The 24,831-nt window shown below is 36.9% G+C and overlaps 1 protein-coding gene across 15 annotated transcripts in view; it reads right to left on the minus strand.

Annotated features, from left to right (window-relative positions):
* Positions 1-24,831, minus strand: part of FTCDNL1 (formiminotransferase cyclodeaminase N-terminal like) — a 387,434-nt gene that overhangs the window by 359,023 nt on the left and 3,580 nt on the right. For 12 of the 15 annotated variants that reach the window (XR_014830075.1, XR_014830076.1, XR_014830077.1 and 9 more), the window contains exon 3: positions 562-679. The exons of the other annotated variants lie outside the window; for them this stretch is intronic. The gene's annotated coding sequence lies outside the window, so the exon portion shown is untranslated. The remainder of the gene's footprint in view (positions 1-561; positions 680-24,831) is intronic. 15 annotated transcript variants of the gene reach the window in all.

Raw genomic sequence — 24,831 nt, forward strand, 5'->3', positions numbered from 1 at the left:
ACGGATATTAATTAAATTTATATGGTGATCATTTCACAATATATTTAAATATCAAATAATTACATTGTATACCTGAAACTACCATGTTATATGTTAATCATGTCTCAATAAAAAAGATACACTAGAATGAGTAATCAATTATATGTTTTATAATTCACAGTATAACATGAGATTAATATATTCCCATATATATGGTAACATATTATTATATCTACTAGCTATTTATGCTAAATCTGAAACATGTACCATGTTACAGGTCTTAAAATCTAGGGTAATGAAGTCAGGTGTGGACTCTTCTAGACTGTCTCTTTCAATTACTGGCTAAGGAGCCCTGAGCAGTTTCCTAACTCAAATCTCAGTTTCTCTGCTATAAAGTGGATATAAGAAAACCTATCTAAAGGTTTTTTATAGGAGTAAATCAACTAATAGCATGTGTATATAAAATTAGAGCACAATACCAGACACATAGTATGTGCACAAAAAGGATTAGTTCCCTCACTATCTTAGGAAGCTGAGCTAGAGTAGCAGCTTTGTTTTGTTTTGTTTTGTTTTTTACTTTACCTTGCCTAAGAAGGCCCTTGGGAGTTGTTAAAATGGAGATTCCTAGGCCCATCTCCTGAATCTGTGAATCCTCGGTTTGGAGCAGAAAAACACCATGGATGCAGATGGTCCTTAGATCCTTTTAAGAAAAAAAAAAAAAAAAAAAATTCAGGTGATAAGGGCACCAGGTGGTGGCAAATGTGGGGACAATTATTGTCTGATGTCTATGTCTGACAGATTTAACATATGGTTTAAGGCAAGATACTTTCCTTTCTATCCTTCCTCTAGCTGTCTGTAAAATATGGACAATAACTACTTCTTTCTTAGCATAAATGCTAAATGAGAATTTAAAGATCAAATACACTGCTTTTGTCCCAGGTAAAAATGTTGGAAATAATGACCAAGAAAAGGAGAGTAAAAGTTTAAAAAGGAATACACCAAGAGAAAATGTGTTTGTTAAAAGGCATAAAATTATGCTTGGAATGAGGCAAGATGAGAACAAACAAACTAAAAAGGGACTGGAGACAAACCATAGAAATATGGGGCAGATCAGCAACCAAATACTAAGTTTCAGATGTTTATTTTGGGAATTGGGGAGTGAATAGTTAAACACTCAGAAAAAGGAAGGAGCTAAAAGGAAAAATGGCAAAAGATACAGGGAGAAAAGGAATGAATACACAGGAGAGGAAAACTGAAGGTCAAATGCAAGAAAAGGAAGGCAAAGCATTTCTGGATTTTGTATCTTGCCTAATGATTCCCTTAAGATCCATGAGAAAAGAGAATTCTGCTGAAGGAAAAGAACTAGAAGAATTTCTGAAGGTAAGAGCACAGAACCCAGAAACTGAAAGGCAGTTTTTAGTTGGGAGATTCTTCTTTTAAGCCAGCAAATACCCGGCAAATATACACACAGGAAATTTGATTATGAAGTCACTAGGAATGATTTAAGAGTTTTTCACTGACTCAGATGCCAGGATAAAAGACTGTCTTTCAGGAGTAGACCAATTTAAAGTAAACTTTTAAAACATACTTGTGAGGGAGGAAAAATTCTGGCTGCTAATGCTGTTAAAATACGATATGGGGAGTTTCCATGGTGGTGCAGCAGAAACAAACTCGGCTAGTATCCATGAGGACATGGGTTCAATGCCTGGCCTGGCTCAGTGGGTTAAGGATCCAGCATTGGCACAAGCTGTGGTGTAGGTTGAAGATGTGGCTTGGATCTAGCATTGTGGCTATAGCTGTGGCCTGCAGCTGTAGCTCCAATTCGACTCCTAGCCTGGGAACTTCCATACACCATGGTGTGGCCCTAAAAAAAAACAAAAAACAAAACAAAACAAACAAACAAACAAAAAAATATATATATATATGACATGGAGTTTTTAAATAGACATTATAATAAACTGATAGGAAGGGATCACATGAGTGGTAAAAATACTGAAAAATTTTAATGTATAAATAAAAAGTATAAAAGGATAATAAAATATCTATAGCAAGGTAATTTGAGATGTTAGTTTGTGCTTGTCCTCTACGTATTTCCCTATATTTTTCTTTCCCTCCATTTCAAGAGGACAACTATGCTTTAAATTCCCTTTGACAGGGGAGTTTTATAGCTGGTTTAGTTTAAAAGCAAAAGTTGCATATACTTAAGCTCTTCCTATGTTTTGTAAAAGTCAAAAGACATTACATTAGGAACCCCAGTGGAGAGGGAATAAAGAGCAGCCAGAGAAGTTATCAACTGTGCCAGTAGAGTCTTGAAATGTTCTAAAGGACTTTTATGGTTGAAAGGACTGCAGTACTTAACAATTGTGTTTTTAATAACATCCAAATTATTCAAGTTGTAAATATAAAATTAGTTTTTCTTAAGCCTTAAAACACACTTAGAAATCTAATAAAGCTACCTGATTTCATTTTATTGTGTTTTTAAAATTAGAAAATATGTCATAAAAGAATGTACACATATGTATGTTTGTATACACACACATAAAACAATACATAATATATGTGGTTCAAGGAATAAAAGAGACCCATGTAGCCACCAATAAGCTTGAGAAAAAGAACACTACCTCTGAAGCCCTTTTGAGACATTCCCTAATCATATCTTCTTTCCCTACCACCTCTTTCAGAAGTAATTACCTATTTTATTTTTGTGTTTATAATCCCCTTGCTTTCCATAATAATTTCATCTACAAATGAATGCATCTATTCCTAAATCACATTGTTTAGTTTTATATGTTTTTGAACTTATGATATCATACTTTATGTTTCTTTTTGATTTGCTTTTTTACTCAACATTATAGTTCTGAGATTTACCTAAGTTATTCCCTCTAGTTATAGTTCACTCACTCTTCAATGCTGTATAGTATTTCATAATTGAATAAACAATTTATATATCTATCATTCTGTCAATAGGCATTGGGTTGTTTTCAATTTTTGCTTTGATTTGTTTCACTATTATGAACAAGGCTGCTATGAACATTCTTGAAATATATCCCTTAGTGTATACATTTAAGAATCTTTCTAGGATAAATATCTAGGAGTAGAATCACTGAGTTGTGAGGTCTGGTAATCTGTGTTCCAAAGGATTCCATCACTTTGTATTCCCTCAAGCAAGTGGTCTTCATTTTCCCCAATATTTGCTGTGGTCAGACTTTTGCAAAATCAATGCTCTAGGGGATAAAAATCCTTTTAAGTCACTTTCACTTATTCTTTGATGAATGTTCAATTAGTTCATAAGCTCAACAAATTAAAATTATTTAAAAAGTCAACTCTCCATTTATAAAAAATTAAAGTCTTTTAAATTATATTGACATATTTAAGATATCTGATTATCTGAACCACTTTACACAATTGACAAGGCAGACTAACAATTCAACAAAGCAAAATCTAAGATTTATAACTATTAAAAGTCTAATGAAATAAACTCATACATGTGTTAAATCAAAGTGCTCTTAAACATTCAAGCACTATTCTTGTTCTTTTATACGTTTCAAATTAAAACCTTAGGTCTAACAAAATGATCTTTTCTGATTTAAATAATAACCTAGGAGTTCCCGTCGTGGCGCAGTGGTTAACGAATCCGACTAGGAACCATGAGGTTGCCGGTTCGGTCCCTGCCCTTGCTCAGTGGGTTAACGATCCGGCGTTGCCGTGAGCTGTGGTGTAGGTTGCAGACGCGGCTCGGATCCCGCGTTGCTGTGGCTCTGGCGCAGGCCGGTGGCTACAGCACCGATTCGACCCCTAGCCTGGGAACCTCCATATGCCGCGGGAGCGGCCCAAGAAATAGCAACAACAACAACAACAGCAAAAAAAAGACAAAAAGACAAAAAGACAAAAAGACAAAAAAAATTAAAAAATAAAAAAATAAATAAATAATAACCTAATATATTGAATTCTCTACACTTTTTCAAATACTTAAAATAACACAACAGCAGTAATTATAAAACTGATTCCTAACTTATTATTACGATGAGTTTGATTTACTTTGTCATTACAAATTGACTTACCCTGACATCAGCCTTACAAATGTTTTCTCAGGCCAGTCTCCCAAAGCAACAGAAATAAAAGCAAAAATAAACCAACAGGACCTAATCAAACTGACTAGCTTTTGCACAGCAAAGGAAACCAAAAAGAAAACAAAAAGACAACTTACAGAATGGGAGAAAAGAGTTTCAAATGATGCAACTGACAAGGGCTTAATCTCTAAAATATACAAACAACTTATACAACTCAACAGCAAAAAAGCCAACAACGCAACTGAAAAATGGGCAAAAGATCTGAATAGACATTTCCCCAAGGAAGATATACAGAAGGCCAACAAGCACATGAAGAAATGCTCAACATCCCTGATTATTAGAGAAATGCAAATCAAAACTACCATGAGATACCACCTCACATCAGTCAGAATGGCCATCGTTAATAAGTCCACGAATAACAGATGCTGGAGGGGGTGAGGAGAAAAGGGAACCCTCCTGCACTGTTGGTGAGAATGTAAGCTAGTACAACCACTATGGTAAACAGTATGGAGGTACCTTAGAAAACTATATATAGAAGTACCATATGCCCCAGTCATCCCAATCTTGGGCATATATCCGGACAAAACGTTCCTTGAAAAAGACACATGCACCCGCATGTTCATTGTAGCATTATTCGCAATAGCCAAGACATGGAAACAACCCAAATATCCATCAACAGATGATTGGATTAGGAAGATGGGGTATATATACACAATGGAATACTACTCTGCCATAAAAAATAAAAGAATGCCATTTGCAGCAACATGGATGGAACTAGAGACTCTCATACTGAATGAAATAAGTCAGAAAGAGAAAGACAAATACCATATGATATCACTTATATCTGAAATATAATATAAGGCACAAATGAACCTTTCCACAGAAAAGAAAATCATGGACTTGGAGAATAGACCTGTGGTTGCCTGGGGTGGGGAGGGGGGGGAGTGGGATGGATTGGGAGCTTGGGGTTAATAGATGCAAACTATTGCCTTTGGAATGGATTAGCAATGAGATCCTGTTGTGTAGCACTGGGAACTATGTCTAGTCAGTTATGATGGAGCATGATAATGTAAGAAAAAAGAATGTATACATGTATGTGTAACTGGGTCACCTTGCTGAGCAGTAGAAAAAAAATTGTTTTGGGGAAATAACAATAAAAAAATTAAAAAAAAAAACCAAATTGACTTACCTAACTAACTATAGAGTGTTTATTTACAATCACAGGCTAACTAGATCAGAGTTCAAACTGCTATGTGTATTCTTGCTTAGAGATTTGAGACTGCAGTCAAGACTAGATATCAATTCCAGGATCATTCTACCAAAGTTTTAAGTTAATTCATGGAGTCCTTATTGGGACTTCTGCTTGCTCTGTTAATGTTCAGCTTATCTGTGGCCGTATAAAAATGCCCCCAAAATTTAGAGACTTAAATCAATTTATAATTTAATTATATCTGATGAGTTTCATAAGTTTTAAATTAAAGGACTGGTTAGGAGATTCTTCTGCTCCAGATGGCTTTGACTAGACAGACATTTGGTGTTATTCAGCTGATGGCTGTGCTGGGCTGGAGGGTCAAAAACAGCATAACCCATTCATCTGTGTCTTAAAGTGGACATACAGAAGCCTGGGCTTAGGTGGGCCCCTGTCCGAGTGTACTCTCCTCAGAGTAACTGGACTTCTTAAATGGCTGCTCAGGCTCCAAAAGAGAGTGTTTCAAGACAGAAGCCTCTAGGCTTTTTACAACTTAGCCTCAAAAGTTCCAGAATGTCATTTCCACTGTATTCCATTGATCAAGTAAGTCACTACATCCAGTCTAGACCCGAGAATTGAGGAATTAGAACTCATCTCTCAATAAGAGGACTGTCAAAGAATTTGGTGCCATCTTGAATTCATCACAGTTGAGTTCTGCTTGCTAAAACCTTACCTATACTCACACTGATACTTCAGTTTCCCAGAATACCATATGTTTGTAGGCACATTTCAATTTTTACATTTTTTAAACTTTTACTGTAAACATTTTCAAAATTCAATCACCCAATTTTGGAAAATAGGCTTCTGAATTTCCCACCCAGGTTGTAGCTAATCTCTTAGTAAATGATGAGGTAATTGTATACTCCATCACTACCCTTCATCTAGCTTGTAATGCTTTATTTAAATTTTGCTTTTTATCTGCCTCTCCAGTCACAATTTTATAATCACTGTACTACATCGTTTATTGGGAAAGGTCAGAGGTTGCCAGATCCCAAAGTATCAGCACCTGGTACATTATAAAGACATCAGAAGGTATGCAGGGAGACTAAACTGGAGGCACAGCACCTACTAACCAGCAAACGATTACTGTTCCCCAAGCAGGCTGCAGAGTTATTGAATATAAATGACTTGTCAAGGGCTGAGGGAGAGTGGCTATTTCAGTAATAAACATAATGAGCTAATAACTTAAATCCACTTGTTTGCAAGTGGAGGGGCCTCTGCAGTAGTGACTTTTGTAGAATACTGGGAGGATAAGGTTAGCGAACCCCAATAATGATTGAGAATTAATTACTCTCCAGCTTTATTAACTTGAGGCTTAGAGTGAAATTAAAATTGGCTTTGGAGTTCCCATCGTGGTGGAGCAGAAACGAATCTGACTAGGAACCACAAGGTTGCGGGTTTGATCCCTGGCCTCGCACAGTGGGTTAAGGATCCGGCATTGCCGTGAGCTGTGGTGTAGGTCACAGACTCGGCTCGCATATAGCATTGCTGTGGCTCTGGTGTAGGCCAGAGGCAACAGGTCCAATTAAACCCCTAACCTGGGAACCTCCATATGCCGCAGGTGTGGCCCTCGAAAGACAAAAAAAAAAAAAAAAAAAAAAAAAAATTGGCTTAAAAAATAGTGTGGTATTTTCCACAGACCTGAGTTTGTAGACAAAAGGTCATACTGGCGTCACCCGAAACTTTAATACTATCTGCCAAATCTCTTACTATCCTTTGATGAAACCTCACTCTCTCACCCCACCTACCATCTCAAGTAGCTATTATAAACTTCTATCATTCTCAAGGCTCCTATTCTCACATTATCAACTGATGGCCCTATTTCCTTTTTCACAGAAAACTCTCAATTTCCTGTTCATCTCTCTCCCCAGCAATGCACATGTTAGTTCATGTGCATTCTTCCCTCTAGTGTCAGAGGAAGAAGTATTCACACTTCTTCAAGGCAAGTTACCCTTTTGCTTCCTGCATTCTGGAGCAACTGGACTTTCTTATCTGTGCTGTCTCTTTATTTGATACTTTATTTCTCTCTTTATTTGATAATTTAGCTCCACCCATAAGCTAGTGCAATCTTTTGTCTTAATTATCTTTGGTCTTAAGTTCCCCTCTAGCCACTGTTTCACCTCTCTCTTTTGTACAAACAAATTTCAAAAAGAAAGAAACTTACTCTATATCTCTAATTCACCCTTCAACCCACTGTAACCTGGCTTTGACCTCCACCACTTACACTAAAATTTCTCTTGCAAGGGTAATAAAAGCCTAGGCCCCAACTTTAAATTCCTTTTGACAGTTTTCAGTACTGGTCTTATTGCTCAGGAGCTTTCTGTACTATAAACTAAACCCACTGTAAACTTAAGGTATTCCTATCTCTCTGATCATTCGTCCTCACTGAATCCCCTTCCAGTAAAAAAATCATCACTGAATTCCCTTCCAGTAAAAAAAATTCTTATACATCATTTAGAGTTTTGATCTTGGCCCACTACTTATACAATACAGTTTCCTTGGACCATCATATATGCTTCTATACATTTAAATCCTAAATAGGATTCTAATTTGCTTCTCTTTTGAGTTTCAGATCAATACATCCAATTCAAGTTAAATTCCTCAAGAGGCTGAGAGAAGAGTAATGGGAGGAGGACAATCTACCTTAAATAGAAAAGTCAGGGAATACTTCTTTGGAGAGGTATAAATTGAGATCTGAAAAAATAAAAAGCCAGCTAAAAAAAGAGTGGAAGAAAGAGTGAATCAACAGTGTATAGCGAAAACCCTAAAGGTACAAAGAGTTGGGTTATTCTTGGAAATCAAAGACCAGTATGACTGGAACACCCTGAGCAAAAGGGACACAGAATGAGAAAAATGCACACTGTTGGTTTTTTGCTTAGTTTCATAGGTTCACAGATCTCCTGAAACCCAATCATGGGCCAAGTTTTAAAATCCCATTAGAGATGGTTTAAAGTTTTCCTTTTCATTCACCTTTATTTCATAATTTTCCTAAAATTAAAATAAATTATTTGTATAAAATATATAAATGTTTTCTGGGAAACTACCGCATACTATATGATACTTAAAATATCTTGCAAAATAAATTCATTATGTAGTGAACTTGTCAAAGACTGACACTTTGAATTATTAATGGCCGTCATATAAGGCACTCAGTTTTCCCATCTGTAAAATGGAGTAATTAATATTAATTAGTCATTACTTGCAAAATTCTAATAATTGTGATTTATCTATGCTCCCTCTGATTAGTCTCTTGTTATTTAGGTTGCAGTTTTCTTCCCTCTTGAAGCAGATATAATGCCACAGCTGTTTCTTCAGCTATTCTGTTTTCTGTGAAGGAACACCTGCTTAGAATGTACCTAAGGAGTTATTTCTTTGTTTTTTGATAATTAAAGCACTGCTATGGTGATGGCTGACATCTGGATTCACTTTTAAAGACTTCACTGTGTTTTTCTGGCTCCTGGGAGATTCATGAACCATAATGCGTTAGATGGAAATGTGGTGATGTGCTTCATTTTGCAACAGCAATTTTACTCTTGCTTTGTTATTTCCCCACTGCGATGAGTGAGAGCTGCCACTCTGTTACTGCTGCTAAGAGATTAAGGGAACTGAGTTGAGCTCCAGAAATTTAATATGCCATATAATGCCTGATTTATTTTGATTCTGGCTTTGACTTGAGTTGATAAACTCACTTGGGATTGCTCTGCAGAATTGATATCCAGGGATTAAATTTTTTAAATAAACTGGTTCTAAAATCATTTCTTTGCAGGAATATGAAAGTCTGTTTTCTTAACCATTTCTAAGAGCTATAGAGAAAGAAATTTGACAAAACTATTCTAATATTATGCAAAATTTCCTCCAAAGCTATATTCCTCAATCTCTACTCAATTTAGTTCACTAAACTTTCCTAGAATTTATTTTCCAGAATCATGGACTTTAATTTAAGGTGATTATAAATTACAGTATTACTGCCTCTAACTTGACATACTTCTAGCCTGCTACTCAAAGGTAACAATGAAGAAATGTCTATCAATCAGGGCACATAGAAGCAAGTAACATGAGCTGATTCTGACTGAATGACTTAGAGAAGTTTAAAAGGAGGTGGGAGAACTCAGAAAATTGTTGCAAGGCTAGAGGAACAGGAATGGAACTCAGCTTCCAGGAATAATGCTTACAACTACCGAGGAGAATTGGTCCAATGAGGAAGTCAGATCACTACTTACTTCTGTCCCAACAAACACTAAAAGCAACTGCTTTCACTCCCACTTCCACCAAAGCCACCTCTGCCCTAGGAATTTGACCTTTCAAACACCGATGTCAGATGTCTCTAGCCACAAATTGGTTTCCAAGCAAAATTTTTTCCTCCACAAGCTACAAGCTTCCAAATCAAAGTCTTATGCAGGTGTGCTAAATATTAAAGCCTAGGTCATACGTCTGTAACCTTGCTGAAGATTCTGAAGATTTCATTTTCAGAGCTTACCTTGGAGAAACAGCACTTACATTAAGATCAGAAATTCCCTAAACATAGCAAATATATTCAAAACATTCTAGGCAGCCAGAAAATATGAAAATGTTTACCACAAGGGAGAATTAATATTTGTTGAGAACTTGCTAAATGCCAGCTATTTAAATACATTACATTATTTAATCTATAACAAAATAGATATTTTAGCCCTATTTTAATGATGGGAAAACTGAGGCTCAGAAAAGTTGTTACTAGACCAAATCATTTTGTTGGTAAAATGGAGAGCATAAATTCACATCCAGCCTTCCTTTTCTCAGAACTTTTCCTTGTTGCACAATGTATCTCTAATTTCTATTTCCCAACTTATATTTCATACATAAGCAGTAGTGTACCAAGTAGTAGGGCAGAGGGGAGAAAAACATCAGCTCTAGGAACAGGAAATATGGGTACATTCGCTGCGAGAGATTTAAAGATAATAAATAAAACAGACTAAAAATAGGTCTACTTTTTATTACCATTATCATCATGTGATAGCAATTCTAAAGGATGTCAGCAATAAAATATTCCTTCTTGTTGAGGGGAACTGTTTCCCACTCTTTGGTATAGCAGTGCATATAAGAAGTCCGCAACTTAATTTTCAAGTTTTTTAAAGAGAAGGATGTTTAAAACTTGTCATTGAAGTGCCAGAAGAAGCTTTATGCTCCTCGAATAGACCACAAAATGGCCATTTAACACATGATGTATCTAAATACTTATCTTTTAACATTACTTCTAAGAAAACATAAGTTCTAACTTTCATCTTAGGAGTATATCTCTCCCAGGTTTGGCAGTGTATGTAAGCAGGTGCTATTTTATCTTCTAGTAAAATCAGAGGTTCTGATAATACGGCAGAACCTCCTTAGAGAGTTCCTTTGGCAGTAGACGCTATTGGTGATGAGGAGGGAGATGGATCCCAGTCATTTATACAGGAGAACAGGAAGGAGTATCTCTTTAAATTAGCAAGACAAAGATACTATTTAGAAAAATCCCCAGGTGTAGAGAACTTGACAACTTAAAAAATTACTTTACCCCATCACCAAGTATTATAAATTTTGTCTCCTAAACATCTCTCAGATAAGTCCTCTTTCCTCCTTGGCCTACTCGGCTCTTAATACTATACAGCTTCTGTAACATTCTGCTAGCTGGTCTTCCTTCCTCCCTGTGATTAGCCTCAAACAGTGCCAATCTATTATGCAGATAACTGTCAGTGTGATCCACCTAAGCATGAGTGAGACCATGATATTTCCTTCTTTGAAACCTTTTAAAAACTTTCATGTCCTTCAGGAGAAGAACGCTAACTCTTTTGTAAGACTCAGAAATTTCTTTAAGATATAGCCCTTCCTTGATTCTTTGGCTTCATCCTTTGCCATTCTTTAATTCAAAAACCACAGTATAGCTAATCTGAACTACTTGCACTCCAAATGTGTTATGATTTCTTAGGCCTTTCCGTATTTCATATGTTGTTAGTTCAAGAGCCTAAGTCTTATTTGTTGTTCTCTGATAAGTCTCCTCTCTTTCCCAAACTCAAACTGTACTCTACACTCTGTCCCACAGTATCAGAAGTTTACTTTCATATTACAGCTTAAATTACAGAAAAGTAACTGCATTCTGGCTTCTACTATTCTACGTATTTTTTTTTTAATGTAGTGGCCATGTCTTCTATCTTTACCACTCCAGCATTTAGTTAAGCTTTTGGCATAGATATTATATACCCAATAAAATGTTTAAATGAATGCCATATTCTACATGCTATACAAGCTGTCAAGGAGGTGACAGTCTAGTAATAACAGTAAGTCAAATTCATCTTAAAAAAACACAAGACATAAGATGTACCTTATGAGGTTTAAGTGAAATGCTTTGGGTATTTTAAGGAGAAAGCTCTCAGATCCAGGTTTAGGGTGAAACTGGGGTACAAAACTGAGAAGGGTCAAGGGAAAAGATAACATCTGAGATGAACTTTGTCAAAAGGAATTTTAATACTTAGAGATGCAGCAAGTATAGGAACAGGTTAGGCCACATATGATACAGTAAAGCAGAGGGTATAATATAAAATCATAAAGTAATCCCACTGAGCATGTAAGAGAGTATTGGGTAAAAAAAAGCTGGAGAAGTAGGATAGGCTTTAAATGCTGGCTAAGGACTCAGTATTTAATTTAGAAGGCAACTATGGTGTAATTAAAGGCAGTAATTAGCAGAAGAGGGGGTATTAGAACAACTGTAACAGTCCAGGTAAGGAGTAATAGGTCATCTTTGACAGGTAATACAGTATAGACAGGCAGACAAACCTGGATCACTTATAAGAGGTATGATTTTGAACATATTACTTAAACTTGCAAATCCTAAGTTTCCTCATTTATTTCAAAAGACTGTTGTGCTTAAATTTATGTAAAGAGATTAGCACAGTGCTTGGCATGTATCAAGTGCTTGAATTAATCAGTGATATTTCAGCAGCAACTGATAAAAATTCAACTCGAATCAGCATAAGCAAATAAGGGAAATTATTAAAAGCCTATTGACAAGATCAAGGAACAGAACAGAGAGCCCAGAAATATAACTACACAAATATAGTCAAATAATCTTTAAGGATCAAATGCAATACAATGGAGCAAAGATAGTCTTTTCAACAAATGGGCTGGAACAACTGTACATCCATATGCAAAAATAAATAAATAAATTTAGACATAGCTCTTACACCCTAAACAAAAATTAACTCAAAATGTATCATAGTCATAAATATAAAATGCAAAATAGTAAAATTCCTAGAAGATAACATACAAGAAAGGCTAGGTGACCTTGAGTTTGACAATGACTTTTTGTTTTTTTTTTTTTTCGCTACACTCACAGCATGTGGAAGTTCCCAGGCCAGGGATCAAACTCGTACCACATTTGTAACCTGCACCACAGCTGCAGCAATACTGTATCCTTAACCTGCTGCACCACAAGGGAACTTCTGGTAATGACTTTTTAGATACAATACCCAAAGTGCAATCCATGAAAGAAAGAATTGATAAGTTAGGCTTGATTACAATTTAAAAACTTCTACTTTGTGAAAGACAGTGAAAGATAATCCACAGGCTGGAAGAAAATCTTTGCAAAACACATATCTAGTAATGAACTGGTATCCATACTATATATAAAGCTCTTAAAACTCAGCAATAAGAGGAAACCCTGGTGGCTTAGCAGGTTAAAGACCCAGCATTGTCACTGCTGTGGTGCAGGTTCCATCCCCAGCCCAGGAACTTTCATGTGCTGCAGGCACAGTCAAATAAATAAATAAGTAAATAAATACTTTTTCTAAAACTCAGCAATGAGGGGAACGGAATTAAAACTGGGCTAAATATCACCCCCCCAAAAAAATACAGATGGCAAATAAGCATATGGAAAGACACTCAATATCATATGTCATCAGAAAATTACAAAATGAAACAATAAGATACCACTACACATCTGTTAGAATGTCTAAAAGTCAAAACACTGATAATACCAAATGATGGTGAGAATGTAGAGCAACAGGAATTCTCATTCACTGCTAGTGGGAATGCAACATGGTACAGCCACTTTTGAAGGGAGTTGGCAGTTTCTTACAAAACTAAACATACTCTTACCACATGATCCATCAATTATACTCTTTGGTATTTATCCAAGTGCTTGAATAAAAACCTGCACACAAATATTTATAGTAGCTTTATCCATAATTGTCAAAACTTGGAAGCAATCAAAATGGCCTTCGATAGGTAAATGGATAAAAAAATTGTGGTATATCAATACAATGGATTATTCAGCAATAAAAAGAAATGAGTGATTATGACACAAAAAGACACAGAATAAATTTAAATGTATATTGCTAAGTGAAAAGTCAATCTGAAAAGCATATATACTATATGGATTCAACTATTTGATATTCTTGAAAAGGTAAAACTGTGAAGACAGTAAAAAGATCAGAAATAGATGGAGCACAGGAGCTATTTTGGACAGTGAAACTATACAGTATGAATCTATAATGGTGCATACATGGCATTACATAACTGACAAAATGTCAAAGACAAAAATTGAACCCTAATATAAACTACAGACTTAAGTAATACTATAACACTATTAGCTTATCAATTACAACAAATGTGCCACACTAATGGAGGATGTTAATAATAGAGAAACTAAGTTGGGGGGACAGGGGGAACATGAGAACTCTCTGTACTTTCAATTTTTCTGTAAACATAACACTGCTCTAAAAATGTTATAAATTTAAAAGTTCACTAAGCAGTATATATACAATTATGCACTTTAATAAAAAAATGGGATTTCCCTTGTGGTGCAGTAGGTTAAAGATCTGGCAGTGTCACTGCAGTGGCTTGAGTCACTGTTGTGACATAGGATTGAACACTGGCCTGGGAACTTCTGTATGCTACAGGTACAGCCAAAAAAAGAGAGAAAGGAAAAAAAAAAAACAAAGTTGTGCTTAAAAAAAAATGGCTACTGAGGTAATTCCCAGAGACAAAAGTAGCCCAGGCCTCAGGGACTAAAACTAGGGATTTGATTCTTTTTCTTCTGTTTTCATTCTGCTAGCAACACAGTCTTTCTTCACATATCATGAATAATGACCTTTCTCTTTTCCCTGCAAAAGAAGGGCTAGATAGATATTTGAGACTGGTAGTAGTGGGAATCTGGGATACCAAGTCAACTACGAAATTATATTGAAGTCTTTAAAAATGGTGACCTATATATATTATGTGATGGCAAACAACTGGTAAAACTGTTGTCTGCAGTAAGATGAAAAATGAGCCCAGTGAAATTTTTGAAAATTGAACTTATCTCTAAATAATTGTAGATTTATGTGCAGTTGTAGAAATAATACAGAGATATCCCATGTACCTTTTACTCAGGTTCCCCTAAAAGTTAAGGTCTTGCAGAAGTGTAGTAATTTTCTTTGCTCTGAAGTCTATTTTAATATTGCCTTTACTGCTTTATTTTGTTTAATGTTTGCATAATATAACTTTTTCTATCTTTTTTCCTTTTACTTTCCTATATGATATTTGAAGGTAGCTGCTTGTAGACAATATAGAGTTGGGATGTGTTTTTTAATCACTTCTGCCAATCCTGCCCACAAAGTTCCCAGGACAGGGATCGAACCACACCACAGTAGCAACCCAAGCCACTTCAGGGACCACTCTAGATCCATAACCCACTGTGCCACAAGGGAATTCCAATTTCTGTCTTTTAATTACTGTATTCAGACAACTTATATGTTTAGATATTAGTCTGTCATTTTAAACTTCGTTTGTTCTAGTTCCCAGCACCACCTCTCCCCCAAACTGTCTCCATTTCCCTGCCTTCCTACTTGAGCATTTTGAGAATTCCATATTGACTTATCTGCTGTGTTTTTAAGTGTACATTTTCGTATAGATTTTAAGCAGTTGGATCTAGGTATTATATATCCATCATTTATCAGTTTACTGGAATAATCAGTTCAAGTAAAGTATGGAAACCATACCTCTCTTTGCCTTTCCCCATGTATAACAAAATTGTCTTAAATATTTCCTCATACATTTATATACGTATATAGAAGAAAAATTATAGCATCAAACAGTGTTACATTTTTTTGTTTCAACTGTCAAACATAATTTAGAAAACTCAAGAGCAAAAGAAAGGCCTGTTTTATTTAGTCATATTTTTGCATTCCATGTTTTTTTCTTCCTTCCTGATATTCCAAGGCCCATCTTTTACTGTTTTCTTCTTGATTAGAGAATTTCCTCTAGCAATTATTTTAGGATAAGTCTGCTGGTTAAAAACACTATTAAGGAGTTCCCGTCGTGGTGCAGTGGTTAACGAATTCGACTAGGAACCATGAGGTTGCGGGTTCGGTCCCTGTCCTTGCTCAGTGGGTTAACGATCCAGCATTGCCATGAGCTGTGGTGTAGGTTGCAGACTCGGCTCGGATCCCGCGTTGCTGTGGCTCTGGTGTAGGCCGGTGGCTACAGCTCCAATTCAACCCCTAGCCTGGGAACCTCCATATGCTGCGGGAGCGGCCCAAGAAATAGCAACAACAACAACAAAAAGACAAAAGACAAAAACAAAAACAAAAACACTATTAAGTTGTCTTTCATCTGAAAATGTTTTCATTTCCCTTCATTTCTGAAGGACATTTTCACTAGATATAGGATTCTGGGTTGACAGTTCCTTTTTTGTTAGCACTTGAGAAACATTATGTTACTTTTTCCTGGCCTACATGGTTTCTTATGAGAAATTTGTTGTAATTTGAATTGTTTTCCTCTTATGTGTAAGATGTCAGTTCAAGACTTTGTCTTTAGTTTAACTGTGATAAGTATTGGCAAAGTTTCCTTTAGCTTTATTGTATTTAAGACTCACTTAGAATCTTAAATTATGTCACTTGCTAAGTGTGGGTACTTTTCAGCAGTTTTTTTAAAATACTTTTTCAATATTGCTTTCTCCTCTTCTCTAAAACTCTGACTTGAATGTTGTGTCTTGTGATGATCTCACAAACCCCTAATGTTTTGGGTTTGTTTGTTTTTTTTGTTTTGTTTTTTCCCAGTCTATTTTCTCTCTCTTGTTCAGACTGGATAATTTCTATTATTCTACCTTCAGATTCGCTTATTCTTTCCTCTTCTCCCTACATTATGCTTTTGAACCCATTTATTATATTTTTACTTAGGTTTTTCTTTCATCTTCTACATCATTGTTGAGATTATCAGTGTCTTCATTGAGACTTTCCATTTGTTTCAAGTGTGTTTATAATTGCTTGTTGAAATATGTTTATTATTGCTGCTGCCTTAAAATCTCTGTCAGATCATTCTAAGACTTCTGACATCTCACTTTTGGTAATATTGGTTGTTGGTTTTCAATCAGTTTGAGATTTACCTAATTCTTTCCATAAGTGGTTTTCAAATGAAAACTGGAATTTTTCTTATTATGTTAAAATGACTCTATATCTTCTTTAAACCTTTGGTTCAACTCATATTCTCTGATATCATTCCAGCAGGGGAGAAGTGATTCTATGCTGTTACTTCCAGGCGGTGGTGGAAGTCCAGTTTCACACCCCTCCCCCCTTGTTCTGTTTTGGCACCGGATAGGAGGGGATTGTCCCTCATCGCTGCCGGATGGCGACATTCTGGTTCCTCACATGGTCTATAATGTCACTGTGGTAAAGAAGATCTCATTATTGCTAGGCTGTGGTGAAGTATCCACTGTCAGTGAGTGGGATGGGGGGAAGAGCTGAAGAATCCTTGTTACTGATGATGGAGATAAAAGTCCGGGCTCTCCACTTGGCCCTCTCTGACACTACCCTGGCAGGGGTGTTTGGGCACCTCATGAGTAGTAGAGGCTCCTCACTCAGCCTTTGCTTGTAGGGTGTGGCCACAGTGTAGTCTGTGATATTTGGCTGAAGTAGAGCATTTATTTTCTAAAAGTTTTCTATCTTGTGAGGCTTCCCCTTTCTCATTGCTGCATGAGAGAGAGAAGGCTTTTCTTCAGACTTTAAGACACACATTTGTCTGTGTCCACTGGCATTTCTGAATTCTTTACCATCATTCTGTAATATATGAAGCAAAAATAAAACCCAAGGCATATACTACCTTGATATTCTTTGAGGCTCAAAGTCCCTAGCCTCTGATTTATTTTTCCCACCATTTAGAGTCATCTTACACCTGTTTTAGAAATAATATCTTAGTCAAATCTACTTGACGTCTTATTTTAATCCTCTTGTGCTTAAGTTGAACAATCTCTGAATTCTGATATGGAGTGGAGCCTGGGTGCGGTTGTTTTAAAACATGTCCACAAGTTTTTGACAGTCCTCCCTTCAAGAAGTAGAGCCTGGAGTTCCCACTGTGGCACAGGAGGTTAAGGATCTAGTGTTGTCTCTGTAGCAGTGCAGGTTCAATCCCTGGCCTGATGCATTGGGTTAAGAATCTGACATTGCTGTGGCTATGCTGTGGGTTGCAGTGTGGCTTGGATTCAATTCCTGGCCCAAGAACTTCCATATGCCATGGCATATGCCATGAGTGTGGATGAAAAAGAAAAAAAGAAGTACAGCCTAATTTCCTCTCCTTGAGTGTGGGCTGGACTTAGTAATTAGTTTTTAATTAGTCTACCTCCTCCCACTAGTCTGTCCTCCACTTCGCTTATTCATTCTTCTGCCTCCTGTATTCTGTTCTTGGTTGTTTCTAATGAATTTGTTATTTCAATTATTGTATTTTGAATCTCTGCTTGCTTAAGTTTTGTTTTGTTTTTTGCTATTTCTTGGGCCACTCCCGCAGCATATGGAGGTTCCCAGGCTAGGGGTCTAATCAGAGCTGTAGCCACCGGCCTACACCAGAGCCACAGCAACGCGGGATCCGAGCCGCGTCTGCAACCCACACCACAGCTCACGGCAACGCCGGATTGTTAACCCACTGAGCAAGGGCAGGGACCGAACCCGCAACCTCATGGTTCCTAGTCGGATTCGTTAACCATTACGCCACGACGGGAACTCCTGCTTGCTTAAGTTTTAAATCTTGTATTTCTTTGCTCAGTGTTTGTATTTCTTTGCTCAGTCTTTGCCTCCAGTTTATTTCCAATGTACTGCATCATCTTCAGCATCATCAGCCAAATGCCTTTTTCCTGGAGGCTGATAATTTCCAGATCACTTGGCTGTTTTTCTGGGGGAGGTTTCTTGCTTCCTTATCTGTGTTATAGTTCTCTGCCTTTTCATTTTTATGGGTTTATGATGTGGTGTCCTTTTTGCAAACAATTGAGTTGTAGCCTTTCTTGCTTCTGATGTCTGCCCACCTTGTAGCTGAAGTTGGTAGGGAGGCTTGCTGTGGGCTTCCTGATGGGAGGGGCTGGTGCCTGCCCACTGGTATGTAGGGCTGATAACTATCCCTCTGGTGTGTGGGGCTTTGTCTTTGGGTGAGATTAGAGGTGGCTATGTGCTTTGGGCGGGGGTGGTCTTTAGGCAGCCTGTTTACTGTTGGGTGGGGCTGTGATCCCACCGGATCATTGTTTGGCCTGGGGCTTCTCAGTGCTGATAGGTGGGGCCGGATTCTCAAAAAATGGCCACCTAGAGGATCATGCTGATGAATATTCCCAAGAACTTTGCCTCCAATGTCCTTCCCCCACAAGCCACAGTCACCCAATTTTCCCAGGAGATCCTCCAAGAAATGCGGTCAGGTCTGACCCAGATTCCTATGGAGCCTCTGCTTTGCCCTGGGACCCAGTGCACCTTTCAAGAATGGGGTCTCCATTTCCCCCAGTCCCGTGGAGCTCCTGCACAGAAGCCCCACTGGCCTTCAAAGCCAGATGCTCCAGGGAATGTTTTTCCCAATGCCAGATCCCCAGGCATGGGAGCCTGACGTGGGGCTCAGAACTCTCACTCCTGTAGGTGAGTCTCTATGATATGGCTACTTTCCAGTCTGTGGGCTTCCCACCTGGTAGGTATGGGGTTGCTTATATCACCTAATCGCCCCTCCTACCATCTTGATGTGGCCTACTATTTTTCATCTGGAGTAGGATATCTTTTCGAAAGTTTCTAGTCCAATTAGTTGAAGACTGCTCAGCATTTGGTTGTAATTTTGTTGTTTTTATGAGAGGTGAGGTCTAGTCCTTCCATTCTGCCATCTTAATCCAATCTTGGCCTCTTATGCTGTGTGAGGATTTAAATGAATTCCGGTAGTGTGGCTTGGTACTTGGGACATAGTAGGCACTGAAACGCTATGGCAACGGTTGCAGGTTTCTCATTTTCTAGTACATTATCTTAGTATTTTATCCAAGACTCTTCGCTAAACCCCAGGACCGCTGGGCTAAAACCTAGCTCAAACCCTCCAGCTGGACACTGCCTGCTGGTAGGAACGCTGGCAATGGCGTTAAATGATTGCCTAAATAGTGTCATACTGGTTGCAGCAGAAGGGTGTAATGCCTATTAACCTAGCTTTTTCCTAAAAATATTTCTACTGCCCCCAAATCCTGAATTTTTATCCAAAAGTGAGTTAGCATCTTCAGCTGCCTAGCAACTTTCTGAACATGCAGATGAGCCAGTCTACCTCTTCCCAAACCCTAATCTACTTTTGTCTCTACAAAGTGCTATTTTCGGACACCACATTTAAATGGACTCATACAATATTTGGTATTTTGTGACTAGCATTTAGCACTTAGCATAATGTTTTCAAGTTAATCCATGTTGTAGCATTTATTAGTACTTCATTCCTTTTCATTACTGAATATTTCACTGTATGGACATAACCACATTTAATTCATTCATTTATCAGTTAATGAACATGTAGATGTTTCCACTTTGGGGTCATTATGAATAATGCTACTATGAAAATTTGTAAATAAGTTTCTGTGTGGATATATATTTTCATAACTCTTGAATACACACCCAGGAGTGGAATTTCTGGGTTATATGGCACATTAATGTTTAACATTTTGAAAAACTGTTAAACTGTTTTCTAAAGCAGTTGCACCATTTCTACCAGCAACTAATGAGGATTCCAACTTGTCCCCATCACCACCACTGCTAGCTATTATCCGTATTTTTTAAAAATTATAGTCATTCTAGGGGTGTAAAGTGGTATCTCATAATTATGATCTGCATTTCCCTAGTGGCTAATGATAGGTAACTTTCAGCTGCTTATTATTCATTTGCATATCTTCTGTAAAATATCTCTTCAGATTCTTTGCCCATTTTTATAATGGGGTTATTTCTTTTTATTGTTGAATGATAAGAATTCTTTATATACTTTGATAGAAGTCCCTTATCAGATATGTGATTTCCAAGTATTTTCTCTCATTCTGTGGGTTATTTTTTTCATTTTCTATTTGTGTCCTCTGAATTGCCAAAAGTTTTTTACTTAGGTGAAGTCTAATTTGTCTTAAGAAAACAAACAAACAAAAAAACCACAACTCTTGTGCTTTTAGTGTCATTTCTAAGAAGGATTTGGCTAATGCAAGAAGATGAAGATTTAATCCTATTTTTCTTCTAAGAGTTTTAGAGTTTTAGCTCACATATTTAGGTCTCTGATTCATTTGGAGTTAGTGCTTATGTATGCCATAAGAAAGGGGTCCAACTTTATTCTTTTGTATGGGGCTATGCCATTGCCCTAGCACCGCTTGTTGAAAAGATTTCCCCACTGAATTATCTTGGCACTTCTATTGAAAATCAATTGACAGTAAACTTCAGTTTTATTTCTAGACTCTCGATTCTACTCCAGTGGTCTATATGTCTATTTTTATGCCAGTACAACACTGACTTAGTCAATATAGCTTTGTAATGAATTTTGAAATGGGGGAATTATGAGCCCTCCAACTTTGATCACTTTTTTTTAAAGATTATTTTGGCTATTTTGGGTCCCTTACATTTAGGGTATTAAAGTCCCTGATTATTATTGTATTATTGTCAATTTCTCCATTTATGACTCTTAATATTTGCTTTATATACTTAGGTGCTCCCATATTAGGTGCATCTATGTTGACAAATGTTAGATCCTCCTCTTGTATTAATCCCTTTATCATTATATAATGCCCTTGTCTTTTGTCATAGACTTTGTTTAAAGTCTACTAAGTTAAACATAAGTATTATCCCAGATTTCTTGTCATTTCCATGCATGAAATACCTTTTTCCATCCTCTCACTTTTAGTCTGTGGGTACATTTAGCTCTGAAGTGGATCTCTTATAAGTAGCATATGGATGGGTGTTGCTTATTTCATCCAAGCAGCCACTCTGTGTCTTCTAAATGAAGGATTTAGTCCATTGATATTTAAAGTGGGAGTTCCCATCCTGGTGCAGCAGAAACAAGTCCAACTAGGAACCAGTCAGTGGGTTAAGGATCTGGCATTGCCATGAGCTGTGGCGTAGGTCATAGACATGGCTTGGATCTGATGTTGCCATGGCTGTGGCTGGCAGCTACAGCTCCGATTGGACCCCTAGCCTGAGAACCTCCATATGCCATAGGTGTGGACCTAAAAAAAAAAGCCAAAAAAAAAAATTAAAGTGGTTATTAGAAGGTAGGTACTTACTGCCATTTTGTTACTTGTTTTTCTGTTGTTTTTGTAGTCCTCTGTTCTTTTCTTCTCTTAGTTTCTTCTCTTGTGGTTTGATGATTTTTTTGGTGGTATACTTGTGTTCTTTTCTCTCCAGTTTTTGTGTATCTGTTGTAGTTTTTGATTTGTGGTTACCAATAGGGTCCATATATGTTAAACCATATGGACGTTTTAAAATAATATTCATTTAAGTTCCAATACATTGTAAAAGATCTACATGTTTATCTTTTAACATTCATTGTAGTTACAGTTTTTACAACTGTTTTTTAATTTTTGTCTAGCTTATTTAAGCGGTTGATTCAGAGCCTCTATTACATAATTGCCTTTACTAGTGGGACTTTCCCTTTCCTATAACTTCTTACTTCTTGTTGAGGCTTTTTCTTTCCCACTTAGAGAAGACACTTTAACATTTCTTTTAGGGTTGGTTTAGTATTGATGAAGTCTTTTAGTTTTTGTCCAAGATCTTGGTCTTGCCTTCAATTCTGAATGAGACACCTGCTGGGTACAGTATTCTCAGTCATAAGTTTTTCCATTTCAGCACTTTAAATATATTGTTCCACTCCCTTCTGGCCTCCAAAGTTTCTGCAGAAAAATTGGCTGATAGCTTTATGGGGGTTTCCTTTCATGTTACTCTTTTTCTCTTGTGCTTTAAAAATCTTCTTAACTTCAACCATTTTAATTAGGATATGTCTTGGCATGGACCTTTATGGGTGCATTTTGTTTGGAACTCCCTGTGCTTCCTGTACCCAAATACCTGTTTTGGGCTCAGGAAGCTTTCAGCCGTAACTTCATCAAGTACATTTTCAATTCTTTTCTCTCTCTCTTCTCTTTCTGGGACCCCCTACAATGCAAATGTTAGTATCCTTGATGTTATCCCAGATGTCCTTTAACTGTTCTCATTTTTTAAATTTTTTCTTTTTACTGTTATGATTGGGTGAATACCATTATTCTGTCTTCCAGATCATGTATGCACTCTTCTGTATCACCTAGTCTGTTGTTAATTTATGCTATTGTATATTTCATTTCAGTTATATTCTTCAGCTCCGACTGGTTCTTCTTATATAGTCTAGTTCCTTGTTAAAATTCTTACTGTGTTCATCTATTATTTTTCCTTAGTTTAGTTAGAACTCTTCTTACTAGTGCTTTGAACTCTTTATCTGGTAAATTATTTCTCTGTTTCATTAGTTGTTTTTTCAGGGTTTTTCCCCTGTTCTTTTATTTGGAACAAATTCCCCTGCCTTCTAATTTTGCTTAAATTTCTCTGTCTCTGTAAAATTAGGTGAAACAGTTACCTACCCAGTCTTGAAGGATTGTCTTCTTTGCATCCCTATTCAGTCTGTGTATGCCCAGTGGTTTTGGTGGGAGAGTTGGATCTAAAGTGAGCACTGGTCATGTCTTCCCCAGGATGTGCTGGTAGCTATCATCTTTTGGGGAGGTGGGGCTGGAGATGGAAGGGCTAGAGCCAGAGCAGGTATGCACAAGGGCTCTCCTATGCTCAGTGGGTGTCACCACCCTGTTGGGGGGCAGGATCAGGTCCCAAGGTGTGGGAGCAGAAGTCCTAAGGATCAGGTCTGAGCTAATTCTGGTCCTTCTAAGTGTGCATTCTCCCCATTCCCAGAAACAGCACTTTCATCTCAGAGGAGAGCAGTGTTGGAGCAAGAAGAGCCAGAATGAACACCCAGTGCTATTAAAGTCTTCTTTAATTTATTTTCTTTAATGTTTTATAGCTTTATTAAATTTATTCCTAAGTATTTTATTCTTTTTGATTCTACTGTAAATAGATTTTTTTTTTAACCAGGAGAAAGTCAAATTTAATTATATATATACAAGGGTTCATGAGAATACATGTCACATGATTTCACGATCTGTGAACACAAGCTGATTGAGTAGAGAGTGTGCTATATAGTCAAGTAAAATATCCGGTGAAGTAGGTCTGTCAAATATTTAGGGATATATGTCCTCATTAATAGAATCATTTTCTTAACTTCATTTTAGTTTATTCAATGCTAATGTTTAAAAATACAATTAACTGTTGAATATTGAGATTCTATCCTGCAACCTTGCTGAAATTGCTCATTATTTCTCATAGTTTTTAGTGGATTCCTAGGATTTTCTGCATGGAGTTACTTCTTCCTTTCCAATCTGGATATCTTTTATTTCTTTTTCTTGCCTAACTGCCTCAGCTTAAGCCTTTAGTGAAATGTTGATTGGAAATGGTAAGAGTAGATATCTTTACCTTGCTTGTGTTCTTAGTGAGCAAACATTCAGTCTTTCACCATTAAATATGACGGGTTTTTCACAGATGTCCTTTATTAGGTGGAAGACCCTGAGGATCTATTTCTAGTTCATTGTTTTTTTGAAATTATGAAAGGGTGTTGGATTTTGTCAAATGCTATCTCTGTGGCTATTAATATGATCATGTCATTTTTGGTTTTTATTCTATTGATATGGATTATAATGTTAATTGAACTTCAGATGTGAAACCAACCTTGCATTCCTAGGACAAATCTCACTTTGTCATGATGTATAATTCTTTTTGTATTTTGCTGTATTTGGCTTCTTAGTATTTCATTGAGGATTTATTAAGTTTTTCATTGATATTTCCTACCCTTTTCATAGTGGGTAAAGTACAATGTATGCAAGTATGGTCGGTCAAATCAGTGCATTTGAGGGTTCACTAAACATTAAAGATAATCCATAAGGTCTTGACATATAGCAGTTTGTATTTTGCTAAAGCATGGATTTTGCCAAAGCATATGTTTAAATCATATGCTACAAGGGTAGTGTAAAGGGTGTCACTTAACTAGTGAGACCAGCCAAAAAATAAGCTTTCAAATTCCCAACTGCCTTTATTCTCTAAACTTGTTTTATTAGGCATTTTGGGGGCAAAGTATCATAATTTTTTTTTTTTTCTTTTTAGGGCTGCACCCATGGCATATGGAAGTTCCCAGGCTAGGGGTCAAATCGGAGCTACATTTGTTGGCCTATACCATAGCTACAGCAAT

This window comes from Sus scrofa, chromosome 15, assembly GCF_054392235.1.
Source record: "Sus scrofa isolate SSC_HxYL_T2T_F1_AM1 chromosome 15, Sscrofa_HxYL_maternal_Yorkshire_Landrace_v2.0, whole genome shotgun sequence".
Lineage (NCBI taxonomy): Eukaryota > Metazoa > Chordata > Mammalia > Artiodactyla > Suidae > Sus > Sus scrofa.